General features: G+C 44.7%; 1 protein-coding gene and 1 long non-coding RNA gene across 6 annotated transcripts in view; one reads left to right on the top strand and one right to left on the bottom strand.

Moving 5' to 3' along the window:
- MARCHF3 (membrane associated ring-CH-type finger 3) overlaps positions 1-12,601 on the bottom strand; it is a 119,061-nt gene extending 106,460 nt beyond the window's left edge. For 3 of the 5 annotated variants that reach the window (XM_090038482.1, XM_090038481.1, XM_090038480.1), the window contains exon 1: positions 12,412-12,601. The gene's annotated coding sequence lies outside the window, so the exon portion shown is untranslated. The remainder of the gene's footprint in view (positions 1-12,411) is intronic. The other 2 variants (XM_090038484.1, XM_090038483.1) reach the window with 1 other exon arrangement.
- A 152-nt stretch (positions 12,602-12,753) lies between these two features.
- LOC149868387 (uncharacterized) lies at positions 12,754-21,710 on the top strand. Its single transcript, XR_016441241.1, has 3 exons — positions 12,754-12,809; positions 19,265-19,392; positions 19,893-21,710. It is a non-coding gene; the product is annotated as an uncharacterized LOC149868387 (long non-coding RNA).
- The last annotated feature ends 94 nt before the right edge of the window (positions 21,711-21,804 follow it).

Consider the following 21,804-nt stretch of genomic DNA (forward strand, 5'->3'; position numbering starts at 1 on the left):
CCATCTTGTGGACTGGAGTAATTGGAGTAGTATGAAACTGAATAGCATAAGTCAGGCAGGTAAGGACTAATACCAGGAACTTTTGCCATAAGATGGGGCCTCATAGCTTGAAGCTGGTGAAGAAAGAGTGGGACCTCATTTTACTGATTAATCATAGGATGATCATGAGCCGCCAGTGTGATATGACTGTGTAAAAGGCTCTAGGATGTACCGTAGGTGAGACATTTTCAATAGAGAGATGGAAATATTAATACTATTATACAAGCAAATTATTAAGATCCTATGTAGAATTTTGTGTATATTTCTGGTCATATTTATCCAATAACAATTCATTTAAACTGGAACAGGTGGAGAGAGAGGCTACTTACTAGCATAATTACTGGAATGTAAAACTTATATTATGAAAGGATATTAAGTTAGATTGCCTTGTTTAGATAGCAAAATAAAGTGAGAGGAAATATGATCCTAGAATACTAGTTTGTATTAACAGAAGTGTCACCTGAAAATCAAGGGAAGGGATTCTTCCACTGTATTTGGCACGGGTGAAGCTTTACCTGGAGTACTGTGTCCAGTTTCGGGCCCTGCACTTCAAGAAAAACATGGATAGTTTGGAAACAAGTCTATCAGAGAGCAACAAAAATGATTAGAGGCTTGGGAAACATGATTTATGGGGAAAGACTGAAAGAACTAGGGTTACTGAATTTGGAGAAGAGAAGATAGAGGGAAAATATGATAAGTTTTCAAATACTTGAAGGGCAATTTATGCTCTGTTCACCAGGGCGCCTCTTGGGGTAACAAGGAACATGGTCAGAAACTGACAAAGAACAGATTTAGGCTGGACATTAGAAACAACTTCTTCACAGTAAGGGTGGCCAGAATTTGGAATGGGCTTGTGTGGCAGAGCACTTGCCGTGCCTGCCACTTTAAGGGCTGAGTTAAGCAGCCAGCAGGTGCTTGATTGCAGCAGCTATTTTTAAGACATGGGCTGCCTATATAAATACAGCTGTTTGCTGCTGCCAGCCCAGGTAGAAACACTGCCTAGCTGAGCTGCAGCAGGAAAAACCTAGGGGGTAAGGGCAAGAACTTGTGGGGATGGCTAGGAGGCTCTTGGTCCTGGACATGACCAAAAACTGCACCCTGCTGGGGATGGGTGGCCTGGTTTGGGCTCCTGGTAAAGTGGGAGTCCCCAGGAAGCACCAGGCCAGTTATCACCCTGGTGAAAGGTGGGTTGGGATGCCTTAACCCCTAGCCCCCACAACACTGTGGGTACAAGGGGTCCAGGCATGGCTATGGCCACCTCAGCCCAAAAAGAGTGTAAGACCCAGGCAGGGCCAGGCACAGCTGCAGCTACCGCAGCCTCCACAGGTGAGGGAAACCCCGGAGCCCTGAAGGAGGGGATGGTAGTCAGGGCCTGGAAGAGGGCTGAGTAGGGCTGAGGGTCAGCCTGAAGGGCAGCATATGGGCCAACCCCTGGAAAGCAATTTGAGAGAAGTGTGGAGCCCCAGAAAGGGGGAACAGGGAGCCTAGTGTGTGTGTGTATTTGTGTATGTTTATGTAAAACTACCCCGGGAGCAGCCAAGGCAAGCTTGGCCCAGGTCAGGAACTTGCCTGGCCACTACCCAGGTGAGGGTTATGGGAGAGGCCCAAAAGACTGTATGTCTGCTACCCCAGGTATGATCCGGATAAAGCCTATGGCTTATGGGAGCTGCTCAAAGAGGGAGAAGGGTGGGATAAGTTACTGATGACAGAGAGAGAGAGACCCTGTGAGAGGGGGTGGAATGCAAGAGGCCCTAGTGACAGGAGGGGTGGGGATGGGGGTGTGCCTGACAGTGAGGGCTAAGCTTGACCAGGAGCATAATGCCACCATGGACACCATCTGCGAGGCATGGGCTATGGTGTAAGGGAGGTTCAGAGCCACAGATAATGCCCCCTGGCATTGGGGCATGTAATGGGCAGTCTCCTGCATTTTACCACTCTGTTTGAGAACATCAAAGTCATGGCAGGTGGGTGGGCTGGCATGAGATCTGCCCTCAAGAGCTGCCCCCTATCACAGCTTCCAAGGGAGTTGGTGTTCTCCCCTACCTTGGGAGTCATTAAGAAAAGGCTGGATAGGCATCTGGCTGGGGTCATCTGACCCCAGCACTTTCCTGCCCAGGGCAGGGGGTCGGACTCAATGATCTGTTGAGGTCCCTCAACAGTTTCTTGCATACATGGGAGGCTTTTAGCAATACAGGATTTCTTCACTTTGCTGTACAGTGCAAGATTTGACCACAGAGGGGGGAAGCTAAAGAAGGTGGCCGTAGGGTGAGCCCCAGCTTCCTGGTGGTTGAGAGAGGTGGTAGTTGAGCATCAGAGTGTTTTTGCACTTGGATTGTGGCTTGCAATAGCCTCTTGAGAAGTTCTCTATTATTGGTTCATATTTTTGAGGAAATACTTTAGTTTAGATTACAGAGGATCCTAGTCTTGTGTGCACAAGTAAGGCAGACTGTGTTAAGTAATTGTCATGATATTTTCTGTATTGTTTGCTTCTTGATCACTTTTCTCTTTCTCAAATTCTTAACATGCTTACAAAATGTGTTGCATGGTATTATCATACTTTCTTACGTAATACCCCTCCACCCCCTAAACTCATTCCATATGCATCAGAGTCCATACATCTGCTTTTCTTGTTTGCAGTCAGGACCATTTCTTGCTTGTACGGTATCAAACTGGGAAGAGCTGAGCCAACAAACAGTACAGTGGAGAAGCAAAGTTTTTTGGCAGCTATGCAACACCAAAGGTATCCCTACACCCTCCTTCCTAAGTGCCACTCTGATTCCCTTTCCCTACCCAATCTACTACTCTGCTTTCTACTTCCTGCATTCTCTGTCATACCTTGTTTTTGGGAAGGTAGAATGAAGAAAAATGGACTTTTTTCAGAGTTACAGCTGCACAGAGCAGGGACGGAGTCTAATCTTCAGCTCCTTCACCTTCCCTTTCCTGTTCAGACTGAAACTGCAGCTACTGTTGAAGACTGGTCTCCACAAGTAGATCTGTGAATCTGGAGAGCACTAAAAGCCATCTGCAAGGCTGTGAAATAAGAGAAGAGAGCCCAGGAGTACCTGATAGATGGCAAAACTGTTGGGGAAAAAAGAGAACGTAGAGGCCATTAACACATACGGAGTGAAGAGCAGTGAGCTATTAAGTCAGCTCACTCCTTCAGCTGCCTGAATAGGCTACTACTGGTGCTACAAGGCAGTTGGTATTAACCTTTGGATATAGCAGGAATCAAAGTGGGGTGCTTCTTTCTGGGCAGAAAATCAACTTCCCTACCTAAGATATATACCCCAATTTTGGAAGTCTAATTTTGGGGGGAAGCCGCATGTGAATACAGTATGTTGCATCAATTCTTTGCTTCTGGGCTTCTGGAAGTTGCCTGTGGAGACCAGGACTAAACCCCCTAACCCTTGAATTTGCTTCTGGGTGGGTTTTTTTTTGGGGGGGGGGGAAGGGAGAGAGGTATTGTTTGGTTTTTGTTTTTTGACTTTGCCTTGAAAGCACTACCATGGATAGAAGTAGAAGACTGGTTGTGTTGACCTGGTGATCACAACACTGAGAATTTCAGGTGCCTTGTTGGTGTACCTTGCTCATGTGCTCAGGGTTAAATTAATCATCAGATTTAGGGTCAGGAAGGAATTTTCCCTCAAATCAGACTAGCAAGGGTCATCAAGGATTTCTGCAGTCTTTCCTAGGTGAAATAAGTTCAGATGATTCTCTGCCAGTGAAGTGGCCATGGCATGGTGATAGTTTTGTCTCTTTCTGTGGCACATGGAAGGATTTTATCTTATTGGTTGAGGTGTACAGGAGGAGTTACAATGCATGTCTGCTTTGTGGACACCCAAGTTTCTGTTACAACTTTATAGGAGTTGTAATTCTGAATCCCTCAATATGGTTGTTCCATGATGAACTGTGATAGTTCCACAACAGGGAGACACTGGTACATTATGGGAAATGTAGCTCAGCCTGGGAGGTTTGGCTATGGGAGACGGTGAAGATGCAAGAGAACTGGAACCAAAGTCTGCATGAAGTACTGTGGTGGCTCAGGCAGAAGTAGTAATTAAAGTCAACCCAAAATAAAGTTGTTTCTGGTAAACAAACAGGGGGGAAAAACTAAGATCAAAACAAAATATTTTGTTTTGCCACTTCTAAGGTGAAAATTTTCTCTCATTTTCCAACTTTTTTTTCCCCATCCAAAGTTAGATGCTTAGATGCAAACATATCAATGTCTTGCAGGGTGGAAATGCTCAGTTTTGGTCATCTCTAGAATTAACACCTGAGAACTGAGGGCCAGGGTGGAGGATGGGGTGGGAAAACTCAAGCATTGGACAAAGAAGAATTAATAATAATAATAACAAAACCTTAGGACATTTATACACACTTTTTTTCCCCCCAGCAACGCACCAGAGATCCACTGCTTCAGAGCAGGCTTGAGTCTACTGTGCTGTGTGCAGTTGTGTAAGTGGCAAAAGTGTGGAAAGTGGCGGTGATGCTCTTTTGAACTAAAGCACGTCCAAGGTGTTTTAATTCGAAAGCACACTGCTGCCACTTTCTCAGCGCTGCAACTCATTTTGCCACTTATACAACTGTATAAATCGCAGTGCCCGGAGCTTTTCGAAGTGCCCACCACTGAGATGCATGCCTGTGTGAAAATGCCCTTGGATTGTTATCAGCCAGTTTTTCTGCCCCCTCCCCCCCCAAGTTACTGCACTGAATGCTGATCTTGCTCACATACCAAGTCTTTTGGCCTGATGTAATTCAATGCAACTGTTAACATACTTAAAATTATGCATGTGCTTAATAATTTTGCTGGCTAAATCTTTGATCGGCAACATGAAACATGACTAATAATTAACCCGAGGAGGGGGTGGGGTTTGTATCTTAGATAAACTTATCAGATAGTGGGGAGAGACATATTAGCTTTTTTTTTCTTCCACAGTTACTTTAATTTACATTTAAATACATTTAAGTTCAGTAGCTAAAGAGGGATCAAGGGTGTTCCATTTTCTAGGAAAAGTACAGGAGATGGGGAAATTGTATAACAAAATAAGAAAACTACAATAAAATGTGAACTGATATAGCAAGAAATACAGATGGCTATGGCAAGGTTTTCCCCTGTAAATCTTCAAGAGCAGGTTAGACAGATACTTGACTGGAATGGTTCAGTTGGGGATGATCCTGACTTGAGCAGGGGGCTAGAGTAAAGGACCTCATGTGGTCCGTTCCAGACCTACTTGCCTATAATCCTAGAAGTTCTATTTCACCTTGGTAGTTCTAAATAATGTGAGGTTTTTTGTGGCAAACTTCTCACACAATCAAACTCATACTTTAAAAATACAACTATCTTATTAAGTTCTCCATAGTGGGTCTTTTGGGCTAGTTTTGCTTGGCCACAGCCATCTTTAAGAGTAATATACATCACTAGACTATTGCCAGTTTGATAGATATATGCAAACACTAGCAAGCTATCTGGTAAGGCTGGAGAAATGAATTGGGGGTGGCAGGGGGGCAGGTAAAAAATGCCTACCATTTTTTTCCATTATTTATATACTTTCTAATGCCAGATATGTCCTTGAGTGTGTTTTTATTGCATCTACTGCAGGGAGAGAGAAATAAGCTACGTGAATTAGGAGCAGACTTCATCTTGGTCCTTCTTTTAGATAAAACATGGCTTTTGGTAGCAAAAACATTTTGCAAAGTACTCATCACCCACAACTGAGATCTGACTTAAGTGAGCTCTGCCCCAATGAGCTAAATGAAAGAAGTAGCTACTCAGTACCCAACAGCTTCCAGCAGGAACAGCACAACATCCCCTGAGCAAGAATAAAATAAGCAATCGCTGACAGCCTTCAAAGTGAAAGCTCTGTGGATTCACAGTTAACTAATTTAAATAGTAACCTATGTTGGTAGCACCACTGTGTGTTAATGGTACATGAGTTCTAGTGATCTAAGAAAGGACCTGGCAGGACTGATTTTTTTTTTCTTTTCTTTTTTTCCCCGATATACATATCCTATTTTTGTTTGATCATTCTCTTCTTCTTTATTGTTTATTCTCCTATTTGCTCCTGCTGCACTAGCTTCATTTGCTGCGCTATCCCTCTGTTCTCACTTCCATCTTTAATCTATTTTCCCACTGTGATCTCTTTCTCCCCTTTCCCTTCTTCCCTTGCTTTCTCCCTTCAGGTCTGGTACACTCCACAGTCCTAGTGTAGCCAAAAGTCCAGGAAACCACCTAACCATGGCAGTATGGAGGGTACTGTACCTCACATTTACCAGGGAGTCTTGTGCTACTGTGGCTAAATGGTTTCTGGTATCCATGGTAGGTCATTTTAATGCATATGGTGTATGCAGCAAGAGAATAGAAGCACATTCATCTATCTACAGCATGCTTTCTAGTGCCACTCAGTACAGTATAGATCAGGGACGGGAAAAGTTTGGCCTGCGGGTCGGCAGTGGACTCCATTTCCCAGCAGTCCCTGCCTGCATGGCTGGGGCCAGTTTCCATGGGGATCCCAGCCACACCTGTGCTGTGATAGTGCAAGGCTGGGGTTGCCATGGAGACTGGCCTCAGCCAAGCTGGTAAGGCACGTGGCAGGGGCATAAGCTGCTGGGATCTTGTGATGGGGACAGCTTGATCTGGGGCCTGAGCACAGCCACAATCTGCAGCCTGCATGCTCCAGGCAGGGGCATGCAGGCAAGGCCCTTGCCCTGGCTCAGGACCATGCTGTCACCACTGCAAGGAGCTGGGGCAGAGTCCAGCTGCTAGCTGGATCTGCCACTTTGCCCACCCCTGGTACAGATATGCCATTGCTGTCTCTGATTTTTTTTGCTCCTGCAATTGGTCCAAATCAATTTTCCACATCTCTCTAGGCTTCTGTTTGAGACTATACTGCATTCCTTCTTTTTGCCACTTTTTTTTCCATCTCCTCCCAGCCCCATAATCTAGTGGCTCTTTCCTACTTGATCTAGTGTACACAGCCACATCCTAGGCATGTAGCATGACCCTTGTGATTCTGTCAACCTCTTTGTTAAACTGATGCTTTGCTGATTTTGATGTTCAATCATCCTACCTCTGGCAAAGGGACTGGTCTCAAATAGAATCCTAAAAGGCAGCATTCTTGATCAACCCAAGCAGCAAGGGAGAAGCAAACTTTAGAGTCAAGCTGATCCATCCACTTGGATCCATTGACAAAATCTGCTCTGGGATGGTCAAAAAGATCTACCCATCTGACAACTGATTATGGTAGCATATAGCGAAAGTGTTTGTGGGGGGACACTCAGAAGAACTTGAGCCAAACCACACAATACTTTATAGGTTGCTATCAACACCTTTAGCTATACTTGAAAGCAAGTCACAGATACAAATAGGAAACCAGTATAATTTTTAGAGAAGTACTGTAATAGATTTCCTGTGGTTAGCACCACCAGCTGTATTTGGCATCTTCTAAAGAATCTGAAAGGGTTGGTCCTTGTAGGATACGTTGCTGTAATCCACTCTGGAGGTTACAAAAGCATAGATTTCTATAGCAAGGCACATATCAGAGGATAAGTAGTTGCAATCATCTTACCCAGCAAAGCATTTTTAGTCCGGGGAAAAGAAGAACAGACAAGGGATTCAAAATCCACTGAAGAGGATAAACAATAGCTGAGGCAGTGACCAGGTCTAAAACAGAACACAAGAGTAAAGACTAGCTGCTCACAGGAAGCAAAGTAAATTGGGAGTACCTCCAGTGAACAGTGGACTTATGGCTCTATAAAACTGGTACAAAACAATATCAGAAGCAAACTCTCTCCAACTACACCAGCCATGGAAAAGATAGAGAACCCTCAGAATCTGACTTGTGTAACTATAGGCAGAATCCAGCAAAAACAAAGGAATGGCATGAAAAGGCAGATAGATGTATACCACTGTGGAATTGTGGATTGAGACAAGTTTTCTTCCCAAGACCAATTCGTAGCTCAACTCAACGAAGTACCTCTATCTCAATAGCAGCACAAAGTTCCCATCCTTTCTGTAGGGGTAGTAGCAAGAGGATCTTACCAGAATGCATACCAAAAGAAACAAGATTATCTAGAGATATTTTAATGGGAACTAAGTACACAACTGTATGATATACCAAAATAGTTCTTACTCAATTACAGATATAAGGAGTAGTAGATATTAATAGCTACTTATGACTCTACCCTGCTCAAGATTCTATGCACCCTTAAATTCCTAGCATATTTAGTGGCATGAGAGCTCTCCTTGAACAAAAGTTGTGGGCTTGATGCAGAAACTACCTGGTGAAATTCTAAGGCCTCTGTTTACCAAAATGTCACATTAAGTGACAGTAAAGGACCTTCCCAGCCTTAAAAATCTGCAAATGTACATTTGAGGATGATAGAATCATAGAAAATGAAGGTTGGAAGGGACCCCAGGAGGTCATCTAGTCCAACCCCTGCTCAAAGCAGAACCATACCTAACTAGCCCAGCCCAGCCCAGCCCAGCCAAAACTTTGTCAGGTCTTAAAGACCTCCAAGGATCAAGATTCTACAACCTCACTGGGTAACCTGTTCCAGCACTTTACTACTCTCATGAGAGAAATTCTTCTTAGTATCAAACCTAAACTCCCAACTCCCCTAACTGCAACTTTAGACCATTGCTTCTTGTACTGTCACCTGCCACCACTGAGAACGGTCTAGCTCCATCCTCTCTGGAACCCCACTTCAAGTAGTTGAAGGCTGCTATTAAATCCCCTCAGTCTTCTGTTTTCCAGATTAAATAAACCCAGTTCCCTCAGCCTCTACTCAGAAGTCATGTGCCCAGCCCTCTATAGCCATTTTTGTTGCCCTCTGCTGCACACTCTCCAATTTGTCCACATCCTTTCTGTAGTAGGGCGGCCAAAACTAGACACAATACTGCAGATGTGGCCTCACCAGTGCAGAATAGAGGCAAATAATCACTTCCCTGGATCTGCTAGCAATGTTCGCAGTAAATGTAGCCCAGTATGCTGTTAGCCGCCTTTGCAACAAAGGCACGCTGCTGGCTCATTCCACTTATTGTCCAATGTAATCCCAGGTCCTGTTCTGCAAAGCTGTTGCTTAGCCAGTTGATCCCCAACCTGTACCGCGGTGTGTATGTGGGGTTGTTCTGACTTAAGCGCAGAACCTTGCACTTGTCCTTAGTGAGCCTTGTGAATCTGGAGGATTGAGAGAGACCTGGACAAATTGGAGGACTGGACCAAAAGAAATCTCATGGGGTTCAATAAGGACTTCTTTTGGTCCAATCTTCCAATTTGTCCAGGTCTCTCTCAATCCTCCATCCCATCTTCCAGGCCATTGATTAATTATGCCCATGTGGGAGTGAAATAGCTATTGTCTATAATAAATCCTAACCTGTTCCATCATGTGAAAGGTTTAAAACTAGTAACTTCCATCCATATTAATGTAAAATTAACTATAAAAACCATATGCATCACTAGAATAGCTGCACACAGATTATTTGGTTATACCTTACATGTAGTCATAGGCAAGTGATGCCCAATCTTCAACTCCACAGGGCTGTCTGTCATCCCATGGGTCCAGAAATTTTGTAGCAGGGGAGCAGTAACTGCACAAATTGCCAAGACTCTGGAAACATCTTTGGAAGCTGTGGCAATTCACACTGTCACCCCTCCTTGGCTGCCAAATTTCCGGACCCTTGGGGAGCCCCATGAACCAGATGACATAGACCAGCATGTGGGGAGGCCCCGTGGCCAGATGAGGTATGTGGGGTTGGGTCAGCCTGCAGGGTTGCTCCATGGCCAGACTGGGCATGTGGGGTAGCTCTGTGGCTGCACTGAGTGCACAGGGGTGTACCCCTGGACTAACTTCATGCACCAACCCCACATTCTATCTGGCTCACGGGATCCAGTCTGGGATGAACCATGTTCACTTTTCCTGCCTGCAAGGCCAGAAAGTTGATCACCACTGCCATAGACTGTAGAGCCTTAAAACTAAACTATTACAAATTAGATAGAGAGCACTATTTCAAATGCCCAAAATAGCATCCAGGATGGGCTCACATCTGAAACACTTTTCTGTATATCATATATTGAGGCAACTGAGGGTCTGATCTTTTGGGCTGTGTGTACCTCCACTTGCAAACAGTGGGGATCAGTGCAAGTGAATGGGTTCACCTATAAGGTTCTTTTGACAGAATCTGCATCGGCTGGTTTCTAATAAGGTTAGTATAGCAACTACTGGCTGGAACTCCACTGCTGCTAATGATTTCATTGGGTGTGATTTAAATATCTTCATAACAGTATTATAACTTTTTCATAGATAAATACTGAATAGATGGAAAGCCTTTGCTTTATATGGCTTATTGATTTGGAAATGGCTAGATTTCTACGTTTAGTTTCTCCTTACCAAACTGCTTTTTCTCCTGCTCTTAAATATCCAGACCATCTTTGAAGGTATGTGAAAGAGGTAAACAGCACAATTTTGCTGAGATTGAAGTTGAGCTGTTTTACAAAATGTGCAGATAATGGTATTTGGCAGTTATAACCTTTTTACATCTTCAGAATGCTGAACAAATATTGGCTAAATCTCTTAAAAAGGGGAGAGGTCCTTCTAGGCTGAACCTCCAGGTGGGTTGGTTTTAGTTTTATATAAATCCATAAAGATTTGGTTTTTCTCATTGCAAAACTCTTAAGTCTAGTAGCTAGAATAATCTAGAGGCTGGAATAGTTAGCTGAATAAACACTTACAGCCTTTTGGCTGCAATGTTTCTGGAAGCAGAGGTAAAATTACACTTCAATTTTTTTCCCCATAATATATTAAAGTAAGAATCCACTACAATAGGGAAAGAGTTTTCCCATCCTTAACTTCATTTTTATTTGAGTATGTCAAATTCTACATATCTCCTATATGGTTTTCCAAGTCTGTCCAAAAAAACTTGTAAACAAAGCAAAACAAATGAACCAGCACTTTCATAAATGTGGCTTGTCCTCAAAGACTTCATTCTCCATTAAGTAATATCAAGACAGAAGTTAATACATATGCCTCCTTACGTTATGTCGTCTTGTTTGTTTGCTCTTCCCAGTTGTCTGACTGGAGTATACATGTTATATTTTAACAGATGGGCTGAGTGGCTAGCTGTCAGGCTGTAAACCAGCAGTGTGTAGTTTGTACTGAGCGGTGTTGAACCAAGTATGCGTAAAGTTCATGGGCACAGGCTCAGATGCACACTTGCTCCCAGAGGGAGATGCAACATCTAATACAGATAGCTAGCCTGCCTCTCTCCTACCTAGTGTCTAGAGGAAGTTCAAGACTGAGTTTTCCACATACTCCTTACACATATCACAACCTCTTCCCTCTAAAAACCCAGATTCTTATTTTATAATGCTCCTGGCAGTTTGTGTTGATCTCCATAACTGTTATAAACTGATGTCCATTCAAAGAAATCAATGCATATTAGTTCTAAAACAGAGCGTGCACATGTATTTCATCACATAAATACTGCCCGCACATACAAAAAAATCAGAAATTGAACTGAATGGTGCAACTATTATAGCTATATTTTCAGTATATAAAGAAGCCACTGTCTCGGCTCTCTCCGTCTTGGGGGAAAGCAGCTACATCAGTAAGAGTTAGGGATGCTGCATGAGCCTTAACCTCCAGTGCTCTAGCTCTCGACACTCGGTACTGCGAAGTCCAATGGTTCCACGCTATAGGTTTATGGGCTTTTTAAAAAAATAATGTGAACAGATCACCATGCCTGCATGTCAGGTGTCATACCTATATGTGCATGGGTGTGTGTGTGGTATTGCTACAGAGGCCATGTATGCCAATCATCTCTCTGGTTCACAACCTCAGATCTATTCAAATAGTTCCCCTTGTCTTTTTAAAAAAAAAAAAAAAAAAATCTATGAGTTAGGGAAGGTAATCAACTGGGGGAACAAGGAAGAGGACTCGCTGGTCCAGAGTCCTTCCTACTGCTGCCTTGGTGGCGCACAGAACCAGGCTCTCTAAAGAATAAAGAATTTTTTTAAAAAGCCCCTTGTTTTAAGTAGCGACAGGGACAGAAGTTCAACTTTCATCCTCCGGTGGCAGACGTGGCCGCTGTCCCAGGGCAGCATCTGAACCACTGCCGAGCGGCTCCTAGGCAAAGGGGCGCAAGGAAACAAAGTCCTGCCCCGCTGGGAGGCAGGGAGCAGGAGCAGTTTTCCTGCTCATCATGCTTCTGGGGGAGGTGGGGGTTTGCAATGGCACACTCACGTTTTAGGGCGAGAAATGCATCTTCCAGGGGGGAGTTCAGCCTCGCCGGAGGGAGCCCCCCAGGCGGGCAGAGGGCCGTTTCCTGCCCCCCAGCCCCGGCGCAGGCAGAGCCCAGGCAGGAGAGGTGCAACTTACCGTCCTCGGGCAGCTCCCGGCGCCTTCAACTTCTCCCCCCGACCTCTGCTGGCCGGGACGCCGCGCCGCGGGGCATGCTGCGGGGGGGCGGCGGCGCGAGGCTGCAGCCCGGCGCCCCCGGGCCGCGCACGGACCCGCCGGCGGCCGCGCTGGAGCCGAGGGCGGCGCGGGGGGGGGGCGGGGCGGAGGCGGGCGGGAGCAGCCGGGCTCAGCTCCGCGCGGGCGGGGGCACTGGGCGGCTCCGAGCCCCCCGATTGGCAGACGCCCGGGCCAATCGCCGCGCGCCCTCACGCCCCGCCAGGGACTGAGAGACAAAGGCCGGGGCAGAGCGGCGCCACCCAGCGGCCGCCGGGGGAAGGGCAGCGCGGGGTGCGGAGCGGACCTGAGGCGCGCGGCAGGTGAGGGCGGCCGGGCATTGGCTGGCTGCGGGGCGCGCCCGGCTCCCTGCTCGCCTCGGGCTGTGCCTTCCCCCTTCCCCGGCAGCATTTGCTAGGGTAGGAACTGGCCAGCGGTTGGGGCTCTGCGGCAGCCCCTGGGTAGACTCCCAGCACCCTGGGATGGGCTCACAGCACCCCGCTATAGACTCCTGGCACCCTTCTGAAATGCCAGCTCTTGGTTTCCACTTTTTTTTTTTTTTTTTTTTTTGCCTACAGGAAAATAATAGAGCTTTTTTTTTTTCCTCTTGAGCAGTCTCTGGGTTGATGTTGTGACTCCCATTCGCATGCCGAATGGTGCTGCCTGCCACTGGATGGCTGCCCATGGCACCCTTGCAAGAGTCTCACGGCACCCGTGGCGTGCTGTTTGAGAATCGCCGTGCTGGTGAGACGCTCAGGCCATTCCACTGAACTCGTTTTGAAGGGCATTGGCAGTCCCTCAGCTCGAGGAGAGTGTCTACCATCATCTCCTTAATGGGTCTTGAGGTGGCCGACAGTTCAGTGTGGGGTGCACAAAGCAAAGAATCCAGCTTGTCCCACTTGGTGGTGGTGGTTGGGGGCGCTCTGCAGGACTGCAGAAGTAAGGCAATGCAAACTTCTGTTGCAGCAATGGCTGTGGAGAGTGGTTCTCAAGCAGAGTGTCATTCACCCTGGGGTGCCTTGAGAACCTTCCAAGGGTGCTATGAGAATTCACACGAAGTTAGCTCCATTGAGAGTGCAACTATGATTGACAAGATAAACCCGGGATTTCAAATAGGAATCTGTACATGTTAAGAACATCCTGCCCAGTTATGGTCTTTCTGAGTTCTTTGCAACAAAAGAACTGCTCTAAGTATTCTTCTGTAGTCACAAAACAAGTGAAACTTAAGAGTTGGCAGATTTGAGGTCCCCCTTAGAAAATGCCAAGGAGGGGCTCTTATATAAAGGAAAGCACATCTGTTGATTAAGAAAGTACTGCTCTTACATTGTTCAGTTTCAGAGTAGGACATCTTTAAATACTTCCCATTGAGTTTGGGAAAGGGGAAGGTTGAACTATTGGGGCTGGGATCCAGGATCACATGGATTTTTCTTCCCTTTGTGACCTGCCACAAGTCACTTAATACTTTTACCTCCATTCCCCAAAAGAGAGTAAGTACTTATCTACACCACAGGAGCATTAAGACTGATAAAGTCATGTTTGTAGTAAAAACTTTTATTTCCCAGGTGCCAAATTTATAACCCAAATCAAAGCAACCTGATCCATCAAGTTAGGATGATGTATGCATCAGCAGGAGTGACAAACTTCTGTATAGATATTAATCTTTATTTGCCACTCTTCTGTCTCTGTCGGACTTAAGGCACAAAGATGGCCACTAAATGGAGTAATGATGCATTTAATTTCCAGTATTAAAGAAAATTACTCATTATACAGCATTGATAGTATGCCCAGAAAAAGAGATGCTTCAGTTTCCCTGCTAGAAGTGAAAAAGCCTGTGTCTGATCTCAAATGTCAGAGAAAGCTGAAGCCTTGTGGAATATTAGTACCTGTGGGACTCAAACAAAAATAGGACAGACCATGGGTGGTGGGTTAAAATAACATCTAAACAAGAACCTTGCCTAGGAAAACTTTCTTACTGGGTCAGGTTTGCCACTAGTGATGCATAATGGCTGCCACTCCACCTTCACTGGATTTATACCTTTTTAGACTAGCAGTGAATGATCTGAAAGAAACATCCACAGGTCTGAGGCCCAGCAGATGCAATGGGTTGTTTCTAGTGTGCATTTTTATTGTCTTAAAGTTGCTTTTCTAAACAAACAAATATTGAAAACAAAATTAATTTTTTTAATGCTGTTGCAGTTTTTTTTAATTGCTGCTTTTCCCCTGCCCCACTGGGAGAGGAGTATTTTTATATCTCTATATACTGTTCAGTACTGAGCTTTTTATCAAGCCTAAGTAGCACAGTTTGCTCTAGCATGTAAAAATGGGAGCTGCAAAGGAACTACTCCTGTATTTAAAAGACAAAAGAAATCACCAGTTAGGCTCCAAGGTACCAAACAATTATACCTGCTCAACTCTGCACATGAGAGTAGTTTTAATCACTTGAAGACCTAGGGTTACAAGCTAATCTTCATCAGCCCATGCAGAGTCCCACTGAAGGGGGACCCAGGTGACTCAGCTTGATGGTTCGAAACTTAATTTACTTATACCATATATGTTGTGTATGTATATATATGTGTGTGTATGTGTGTGTGTATATATGTATATATATGCATGTATGTATTCCACACACACCTATAAACATGCCTGTATATGTATATATAGATAGAGGGAGAGGCATGTTTATAGGTATGTGTGTACCAGGTCTAGTTTCTAAAAATATGTTTACTGAAGGCATTCCCTCATTTTCAGACCCCTGGCATTTATATAAATACAGTAACATCCAAGAAAGAAGGCTTCCCATTCTAGTGTAAATGCTCATCACCATGGTATCTTCTCAGTGCCTTCCATCAGTACATTAAGAAATAGGACTAATACATCACATACAGTTCTCTCCTCTCCCCAGCAGCAGAATGGATTCAGTGAAGTGTCTTGTTTCAGGAGGTTTTTATTTTTTTTTTATATACAACTAACTGTTGATACTTATGTATGTTAAAGAAGGCAAGCTCAAAAATAGTATTGTCTTGTAGTTAAAGCAGGTGAGGAGGCTTTTGATAGTCCTCAGCTCCTGGGAGAACGCCTTTTGCACACTCAAGACTTTTCCTTGAGAACGTTCTGATGAGCTTTCACCATTATGGCAAATTCCATTGTGCCACAGAAGCATAATTGCTGACCAAAGGTGCCTTCCCAGCAGTTAAAATGGTCTTGACATCCTAAGCCTAGGCCACCAAGGCCTTGACCGTGATCTGATATTTCTCTAAGAAGACGGAGTAGTGTGTGAAGGGCAGTTTTGTTGTGTTCATTAAACATGCCTGTGTTGCCAGAGAAATTTGCTGCAGAATTCTTCACTAACAGGAATTTCCTAATTGCTGAAGGCTTTATGCCCAGATATCCCATTCCTGTAGTGAGTCCAAGAGGTAACAAAGGGCGCATCTACAGGTCATCATATGGTGATGTTGCTACAGCATAGTACTTCCAAAAGTACTGGTACTTCCTTTTGGAAGTACTAAAGCATGGCACAGTACGGGTGGGCAGTTACTGTGCTGTGTGCATGGCGTGCAGCTAAGTTTTGCCGCTGTCACCGTAGCAGCATGCTGTACCTGGGGAGTGCACCGCTACGCTGACATAGCTGGTGATCGCATGTAGATTTGTGATCGCTCCATCACCATACCATGTTGCTATATTGCCATAGGGCGATGTGTAACCACACCCGAAGGCATGAATAACAGGTCCTGTTACAGTCAGCCTGGATGAGATGGAGTCTTCTAGCCAACTAGAGATACTAGAAAGTGTATAAATTGTGTAACTACAGTTCCTGGGATTATTTATGTGGAATTCTGTAGCATATTTTTAAATACAGATGATCAGAAACTGCTGCTATCATTTCAGAAGGTTCAAGGAGAAATGTTTATTCTGATCCTGCACTAACCTGCATACTGTAGTCCAGTGGGGGCCAGACTTTTTGGCAGGCATGCCACAAATTAGTCCCATGCTCTTCCTGAATGCCACTTAAATCTCCTTTCCATCTGATCTGCTGCTCTGCTTCCTGCTCCCTGCCTGGTCTTCTGTTCTGCTTTCTGCCCTATCTGCTGATGTGCTGCCCGTCTCCTCGCAAATCTACCGCACACACAGAGGCTGTTCATGCAACTTGTGGCACAAATGCTGCTGGTTGGCCACCTCTAGATGTGCACAGGTATTTGCAAGGCTGGAGAAGGCTACACTGAAATGAGGCATCATCATTTCATGTTAATTCAGAATTAAGCGGCCAAAATATAGATTTTCATCTTAATTCCCTTTGCCATTTCATAATTTAAGTGTCTGGCCTCCTTTTCTTTATTTAGAAATTTTGAAACTGAATGGACAATCCATATTCCATGACAAACTTTTGTAGGGTGGGGTGGAACTGGGGAGAAACCTGGACTGTGTATTCCTATAAGTAAACAGTTATGTAACAGATGACACAGTTCAGATTGGGGTCACATTATGCTGGCTCTTGTACAAACACAGAAATGAGATAATCCCTGCCCTATAAATTTTATAATCTGAAAATATAAATAGCCAAAGAACTGGGTATGAAGGTACAGTGTACAGACATGTGAACATAGCAAAAAAAAAAAGGCAAAGTTTTGTTACTTATTGAGGAAAGCTGGGGTGACTTTCTTTTAACTGAGACAGAAGTAGGAAAGAAAGTTGCTCTGTATACAAACTCTTTCTGCAATACAGGTATTAGAGGGATTCCTGCCAACAAGCTCTGCCAAAAATGGAGATTGCAATTTTTCACAGAGTAGCGGAGTCAATTGGGTCGCCAACTGGCTGGAGGGCTGCACCCAGAGGGTGGTAGTGGATGGGTCCTTGTCAACCTGGAAGGATGTGGGCAGTGGGCAGTGGGGTTCCACAGGGCTCGGTCCTCGGGCCCGCACTGTTCAACATCTTCATCATCGATTTGGACGAGGGGGTAAAAAGCACCCTGTTCAAATTTGCTGATGACACTAAGATGTGGGGGGATGTGGGTGCACTAGAAGGTAGCATCAGGCTTCAATCAGACCTAGACAGGCTACAAGGGTGGGCGGATGAGAATAGGATGGGTTTCAACACGGACAAGTGGAAGGTGATGCACCTGGGGAGGCACAACCGGCACCATACCTACAGGTTGGGGAACTCCCCTCTTGTCAGCACGGAGGCAGAAAAAGATCTTGGAGTCATAATTGACTCCAAGATGAACATGGGCCGGCAGTGTGGGGAGGCAGTCAGGAAGGCGAACCATACCTTGTCATGCATCCACAGATGCATCTCGAGCAGGTCCAAAGAGGTGATCCTCCCCCTGTATGCAGCACTGGTTAGGCCGCAGTTAGAGTACTGCGTCCAGTTCTGGGCGCCGTACTTCAAGAGGGATGTGGACAGCATTGAGAGGGTCCAGAGGAGGGCCACTTGCATGATCAGGGGGCAGCAGGGCAGGCCCTACGAGGAGAGGCTACGGGACCTGAACCTGTTCAGCCTCCAAAAGAGAAGGCTAAGGGGGGATCTTGTGGCCTGTTATAAACTAGTCAGAGGGGATCAGCGGGCATTGGGGGAGTCACTGTTGCCCCGAGCACCGCCAGGAGTGACCAGGAATAACGGTCACAAGCTGGCAGAGGGAAGGTTTAGGCTAGGTATCAGGAAGCGCTACTTCACTGTCAGGGCGGCTAGGATCTGGAACCAACTTCCAAGAGAAGTGGTGCTGGCTCCTACCCTGGGGGTGTTTAAGAGGAGGTTAGATGAACATCTTGCTGGGGTTGTTTGACCCCAGTATTGTTTCCTGCCATGGCGGGGGGTCGGACTAGATGATCTACTCCGGTCCCTTCCGACCCTAGAAACTATGAAACTATATATGCTTTAAATTCAGGCTTACCAGGAGCTTGTGGTTTCTCATGGTAACAAACATCAGTGTACATATTCGCATGCATTGGTTGGGAGCTTAGTGTGTTTTTGAGGTGCTGTACACTGCACGGAAATGCAAAAAATGCTCACATGCACATTTCCATGTAGCATTTCCAATATTGTTCCTTTTGTCTTTCTGAGAACAAGTCATAAGATACAGGGAAGGAAGGACATAGTCCAGGTTTCTCCTCAGTCACAACCCCAATCCCACCACGCAGAAACAATGTTAAATTATCCCAAGCTTGATCATCACTTAATTCCCCAAAAATGTCAAAAGGAAATGTGGTTAATTGAGCCATTTCAAAATTACAGCTCTGAAGTAAAATCCTGACTACTTGAAGTCAGTGGGAGTTGTGTTGAGAGGGGTCAGGATTTCATCCTGGTGTTCTTTAAAAGAGCTAGTAATGACAGAACAGAAGATAACTATGAACTGCGCTTGCATCAGATTTACTTCTTAAAGCATACAAATAACTCATATTTTATGTGAAATCTTTTAGTTCACACCCATATTGAGGCTTGAAGCTGGCACTGGGGGAAAACCAGTAGCCTTTTCCTGAGTTACTGCATGGAAAATCTGTGTTTTGCAAGGAAGACCATAGGTCTTGCCACTAAGGGCATTTATAGACATACTCCATGAGGCAGGGGGGCTCCAATTAGCATGGCTCCAAGAGCTGTATCAGTATCAGTGTCCCTGTGCTGAAAAATAGCAGTGGGGTGCTTTGAACTAAAGCTCGTTGGAAGAGTAGGTTAGGTTACATAACCTTTGTCAACTACCTGTATAGAAGGTTGATAATGTTTTACACATTTGCAAATAGCACTTTTCATCAATAGATCTGAAAATCTATACTGTTGTTTACATTCACAGAAGTTTAGGGCTGGAAGGGACCTTGTGAGACCATTGGGTCCAATTCCCTTGCTCTGGGCAGGAAAGACTGCTGGTGTCAAATAACCCCAGCCAGGTGTGCGTCTAGTCTCCTTCTGAAGATCTCCAAGGTAGGTACCTGTACCACCCCTGCTGTGAGTCTATTCCAGAGCCTGGTCACATGAACCGTGAAGAAGTTTTTCCTTATGTCCAGTCTGAATCCTTCTAGGAGTTTAATTTTAGTACAAAAATCTTGACAGATAAAGTCTGGCCTCTCAACACCAAATTCACTCCTATTGAAACAATTCAGATCTATGATCTGAAGTGGCATTTCCAATATATTGCTTAAACCTTAGCTTCATAACCTCTTTATGCATTGTGGGCAAAGTTCTCTCTAGTGTTATTTCCCCCTTTGACCACATTCATCAATGGTAGAAGTGTAGGACTATGGATGGGATAGAACTCTGCTTCAGTGTCCAATTCCAGGAGCATACTTCATTTAATAGGTGCATTTTTTCAATTAAGCATAATACCTGATTCCCCCTAACTAACCGTGGTACAATCATTTGCACCAGTGAAATGTTCTGATTCAGGAATGTCTGTCACCCATTTTTGTGCTTACTTTGCACAGGTGTAAATGGCTGTGTGAGGGCAAGACAGGCAGAATAATCAAGGTTGTGGACCTGGAGAAATGGAACTAAAGAGGAACAAAACAAGGAGGTTATCCCAGACCAAGCTGAGGGGTCACTTACAAAAATAACAGCTGGTTGTAGTGTCCAGCTCATGATGCAACTACGACATCTGTTCTGTGTGAGAAAATGACTAACCTGAACTGCTGGTAGAGATTCCTTCATAACAGACCTGTGATGTTAGATTAAAATAGATATTTTTACCATGGTTTTTTCCTTTTGACTGATATTAATGCTTATGTTCCTGCCTCCTTTGTAAATGAGTTCTACCTTCTGTCTTGGGGAGGAGAGAAGTTTTTGAACTCTGAAAAACTAATGTGGAATTTTGTGGTAAAATTGCCTCCCTAAATTGGTAAATTTAGGGTTCTGTGTATGTCTGTGTTTAGGCTTCTGTCAGGATGGCAATGAAGATGACCCAACTTTATAGTCTCCTTGTTTAATTTCCTAATACTAGAAGATGTTCACGATAATCTTCAGTGATGAAGAATACAGAAAATGAGTAATCACAATAGTTTTGTTTTGTTTTTGAGAGGGCCGACTAAACTGATTGAACATCACACTTTTCCATGCTATACAGTTAATATTAAAGACGTTTTTCTATTAGGCTGACCAATCTCTCTCTTTAATCGAACTCACCCCCATACTTAATTAAGGACTATCAATTATTTGCACCGAAAGCTTGTAAAGGATAAGCACTAGTAAAGTTGCCACAAACCTTGCTAAAACCAGTATCCTTGCCAGTTACTAAGCTAAATTACGGGGAAGTCAGAGATGGAACTGCAATGTGGGTCTTTCCTGCATTCTGTCAGACAATGTAAGGGCCAACCTACGCTACTAAAAAGACTGCTAGCCTACAGGCCCAAGCACTGTTTCTATAACATGATTAGAGAACCTTGTTTTCTTTGCTCATAGGCAATTTATGAAAAAACCTGTTATAACATGAGCATCCCTAATCATGTCAGACACCCATGTAGGTAGCGTGTTTTTTAAAAATTATATAGTCAGAGCCTAAGGGGGAAGCTATGTTATCTCATGCCAGCAGACTTATAATGAAGCTGTTAGGGTTTCATGATTTCAGAGAGTAAAATGAAGATGGTAACTAGCATAAGGAGACATGTATGGAGTATAAATCTTTTTTTCCAGGCCAGACTAGGTTCTGTTGGGTCAATTTCACTGATACTTTTTCTTGTTTTGATACAGCTGGGAAAACTGAGTACCAGAGAAAAAAATTACTCTGCTTAGTGTAATAGATATCGCAGGCTTCAGTGCAAAATGTTTATCCCATTTTAAACAATGCCACTCAAGTTTTTGTTAGTAACAACTAAAGGTGGAGACAAAAGTGCAGCTCCCAGGTCTAACTCATGGCGATTCACAGAAATCACCATGAGTTAGACTGATCCTGCTAATGGTGGAGGGTGGAGGATCAGCTCCAATCTGGAGCCAATCCAAGGAGAGAGGCTGTATCTTGGGTTATTTCAGCTCTGCTGGAGTGTGTGTGTGGGGGGGGGGGAGGCAGATTGGAGTCTTCCCTCCTCCCCCTTGAGGTGAGCGGTTTTCAGTCCACTGCCCCCCACCTCCTGTAGGGCTGAGAAAACCCCAGAAGGAACCTCCCTTCCCTGCTTTCTCCCCCTCCTATCCAGAGACAGTCGCTTGAGCTGGGCTGCTCTTGCAGCATAGCAGACAGAAATTAATGAAGTCACTCTATTTAGGACAGGCTTCAGTTGAACTCTCATACAATGAGGGTTAATTTGTTGCACAAATCAAAGGGCTCTGCAGCAGTGGTCTTCTGTTTGGGCATGGTTTTAGAGCGACTTCAAGGAGCCAATCATGAGACAAATGTCATTTCTGTCTGCA

The sequence above is a fragment of the Crocodylus siamensis genome, chromosome 3 (genome assembly GCF_052110815.1).
Source record: "Crocodylus siamensis isolate JL-2025a chromosome 3, ASM5211081v1, whole genome shotgun sequence".
NCBI classification, from domain to species: Eukaryota; Metazoa; Chordata; order Crocodylia; family Crocodylidae; genus Crocodylus; species Crocodylus siamensis.